This window comes from Salmo salar, unplaced genomic scaffold (genome assembly GCF_905237065.1).
Source record: "Salmo salar unplaced genomic scaffold, Ssal_v3.1, whole genome shotgun sequence".
Classification (NCBI taxonomy): Eukaryota; Metazoa; Chordata; class Actinopteri; order Salmoniformes; family Salmonidae; genus Salmo; species Salmo salar.
Window position 1 is genome coordinate 243,931 of NW_025548564.1, and position 4,099 is coordinate 248,029.

Here is a 4,099-nt window from a genome sequence, read left to right on the forward strand (position 1 = left end):
GTTTCTAAAACTGTTTGAATGGTGTCTGTGAGTATAACAGAACTCAAATGGCAGGCCAAAACCTAAGATGATTCTGTACCGGAAGTACCCTGTCTGACAATTTCTTGGCCTTCTTTGCCATCTCTATCCAAAACAGGGGATCTCTGCTGTAACGTGACATTTTCTAATGCTCCCATAGGCTCTCAGAAGGCGCCAGAACGTTGAATGATGACTTTGCAGACCATGGCTGAAAAACAGTAGCGCATTTGGTAAGTGGTCGATCTGAGAACAATGACACTGGTGCGCGCATGCATGAGACGACTCCATGTTTTAATTTTCAGTATTTGAACGAAAACAACGACTCCCGGTCGGAATATTATCGCTTTTTTTCAAGAAAAATCGCATAAAAATTGATTTTAAACAGCGTTTGACATGCTTCGAAGTACGGTAATGGAATATTTTGACCTTTTTTGTCACGATACGATCTGGGCGCATCACCCTTCGTTATCCTTCGGATAATGTCTTGAACGCACAACAAAACGCCGCTATTTGGATATAACTATGGATTATTTGGAACCAAACCAACATTTGTTATTGAAGTAGAAGTCCTGGGAGTGCATTCTGACGAAGAACAGCAAAGGTAATCCAATTTTTCTTATAGTAAATCTGAGTTTGGTGAGTGCTAAACTTGGTGGGTGTCAAAATAGCTAGCCATGATGGCCAGGCTATCTACTCAGAATATTGCAAAATGTGCGTTCACCGAAAAGCTATTTTAAAATCGGACACCTCGATTGCACAAAGGAGTTCTGTATCTATAATTCTTAATATAATTGTTATGTTTTTTGTGAACGTTTATCGTGAGTAATTTAGTAAATTCACCGGAGGTTTGCGGGGGGTATGCTAGTTCTGAACGTCACATGCTAATGTAAAAAGCTGGTTTTTGATATAAATATGAACTTGATTGAACAAAACATGCATGAATTGTATAACATAATGTCCTAGGTGTGTCATCTGATGAAGATCATCAAAGGTTAGTGCTGCATTTAGCTGTCTTCTGGGTTTTTGTGACATTATATGCTAGCTTGAAAAATGGGTGTCTGATTATTTCTGGCTGGGTACTCTGCTGACATAATCTAATGTATTGCTTTCGTTGTAAAGCCTTTTTCAAATCGGACAGTGTGGTTAGATAAAGGAGAGTCTTGTCTTTAAAATGGTGTAAAATAGTCATATGTTTGAAAAATGGACGTTTTCGGATTTTCGAGGAGTTTGTATTTCGCGCCACGCCTTATCATTGGATATTGGAGTGGTGTTCCGCTAGCGGAACATCTAGATGTAAGAGGTTTTAACATATAGATCACACCACTTAACATATAAATCACATCCCTTAACATATTAACCACACCCCTTAACATATAAACCACACCCCTTAACATATAAACCACACCCCTTAACATATAAACCACACCCCTTAGCCTTCATGCTCTGTATATGCATCTCTGTCATCCTCTAAAGCCACACCCTCTTTATTTCTAAGCCACACCTTATTCACCTGTAAGTCACACCCCTTCAAATCTAATTCACACCCCCAGATAGCTCTGAATGGTTTGCTGAAGCATTTGTCAAACAAAATACGACGACCTCGTGATCTAAGAGATGTTAGGGGGAGACAAATAAATGATGAAATAACATCTAATTAAACTGAATCAATAATTATTCAGACTCATTAATACATATCAATACACTTACAAATGGAAAACAATGAACTTTAACACCTAGAATTACAAACTAAAACTATAACAAGAGCTTTTTAAACATTATTCGCTGAGCTTCAAAACATTTTCTAAATCAATATTGTTATTATTATGAAAAGGTTACAGACAAAAGTTAAAACATAAACAATTTACATGAAAGGGTTTTTAAAAAGGACAACATTTTCCCCTAAAAATTAAGTAAATCTAAAAAATATCAAAATTACTGTTGTTACACCTTGTCCTCCCAGCAATGTTGGTATAGGTCTCACACTCTGCTGGTATTGATGGCTGGTATAGGTCTCACTCTGCTGGTATTGATGGCTGGTATAGGTCTCACACTCTGCTGGTATTGACAGATGGTGTAAGTCGCATTCTCTGCTGGTATTGATGGATGGTATAGGTCTCACACTCTGCTGGTATTGACAGCTGGTACAGGTCACACTCTGCTGGTATTGATGGCTGGTATATGTCTCACACTCTGCTGGTATTGATGGCTGGTATAGGTCACACTCTGCTGGTATTGATGGATGGTATAGGTCTCACACTCTGCTGGTATTGACAGATGGTGTAAGTCTCATTCTCTGCTGGTATTGATGGATGGTATAGGTCTCACACTCTGCTGGTATTGACAGATGGTGTAAGTCTCATTCTCTGCTGGTATTGATGGATGGTATAGGTCTCACACTCTGCTGGTATTGACAGCTGGTACAGTTCACACTCTGCTGGTATTGATGGCTGGTATAGGTCTCCCTCTGCTGATATTGATGGTTGGTATAGGTCACACTCTGCTGGTATTGATGGATGGTATAGGTCACACTCTGCTGGTATTGATGACTGGTATAGGTCACACTCTGCTGGTATTGATGGATGGTATAGGTCTCACACTCTGCTGGTATTGACAGCTGGTACAGTTCACACTCTGCTGGTATTGATGGCTGGTATAGGTCTCCCTCTGCTGATATTGATGGTTGGTATAGGTCACACTCTGCTGGTATTGATGGATGGTATAGGTCACACTCTGCTGGTATTGATGACTGGTATAGGTCACACTCTGCTGGTATTGATGGATGGTATAGGTCACACTCTGCTGGTATTGATGACTGGTATAGGTCTCACTCTGCTGGTATTGATGGCTGGTATAGGTCTCACTCTGCTGGTATTGATGGATGGTATAGGTCTCACACTCTGATGGTATTGATGGCTGGTATAGGTCTCACACTCTGCTGGTATTGATGGCTGAGTAGGTACTGAAGTCAGAGTTCTGGACTCTCTTCTTCTTCTTTGGTCTCCTCTGTTCCTGACGGATATCCAACAATGCATAAAACAGGTCCTTCTTCCTGAGAGACAGATAGAGAGAGAGACAGACAGACAGAGAAATAGGCCAAGACTGAGACAGAGACAGAGAGAGAGAGAGAAAGAGGCCGAGAGAAAGACAGAGTGAGAGATTCTATGTTATATTTTAATATTAGTGATATGTGAACATTAATATTTTACAACTTATATATATATATATATCTACTGTTATTAATGACTATAATCGGCATCAAAAAAACTATTTGAAAAGGGCAGGGTTACCTAATACATGGACTACAAATCAAGATGGCTACCCATAATAAAACTACAACACCCATTTTGACTGTAGTCTGCTCTCTGCTGTCACTTCCCCTGGTGGAGTCTCAGCTGGAGCTGCAGAGGAAGAGTTATCACCATTAAAACACCAAGTTTCAGGTTAAACTAGGACATTTCAGTTAATAGTTAGTAGATGTTTACATATTGTGGTCAAAATGCTTTAAAAAAAGAAGGTTAAAAACGTAGGTACCCAGACTTAAAACATGAATGAGTTATTAAGTTATTCCTGACTGAGAGAGTCAGTGCACCTGTTGTTTGTAGAAGGAGTAGACGCAAGTGGAGGAGAGGAGGGAGGAGAGCAGACACAGGACACAGACTGAACAGCAACATCCAACACAGCCCACAGTCAACAACAGGTGTTCTGGCATCATCACAGTCTTCAGGAGGTAGGGGGAGAGGAGTGCTCGGGAGGACTGGTTTCTGGACAAAACATTAAACATAAACATTGTTTTCTTTTGTTCTATTGTATTTTTGACTGAATGTTTTGTTTATTCCATGTGTAACTCTGTGATGTTGTATGTGTCGTATTGCTATGCTTTATCTTGGCCAGGTCGCAGTTGTAAATGAGAACTTGTTCTCAACTGGCCTACCTGGTTAAATAAAGATGAAATAAAAACAGAACTACTCTCTTAGCCTGTTGGGGCTCGGGGGCAGTATTGAGACATTTTGAAAAAAATATGTGCCCATTTTTAACTGCCTCCTACACCAACTCAGAAGATAGGATATGCATATTATTAACA

The 4,099-nt window shown here is 39.9% G+C and overlaps 1 long non-coding RNA gene across 1 annotated transcript; it reads right to left on the reverse strand.

Annotated features, from left to right (window-relative positions):
- Positions 1–2,894: 2,894 nt before the first annotated feature.
- Positions 2,895–3,845, reverse strand: LOC106596621 (uncharacterized). The gene is made up of 3 exons (XR_006763616.1): positions 3,608–3,845; positions 3,306–3,416; positions 2,895–3,117 (listed from the first exon to the last, which is right to left on the reverse strand). It is a non-coding gene; the product is annotated as an uncharacterized lncRNA (long non-coding RNA).
- Positions 3,846–4,099: the final 254 nt, after the last annotated feature.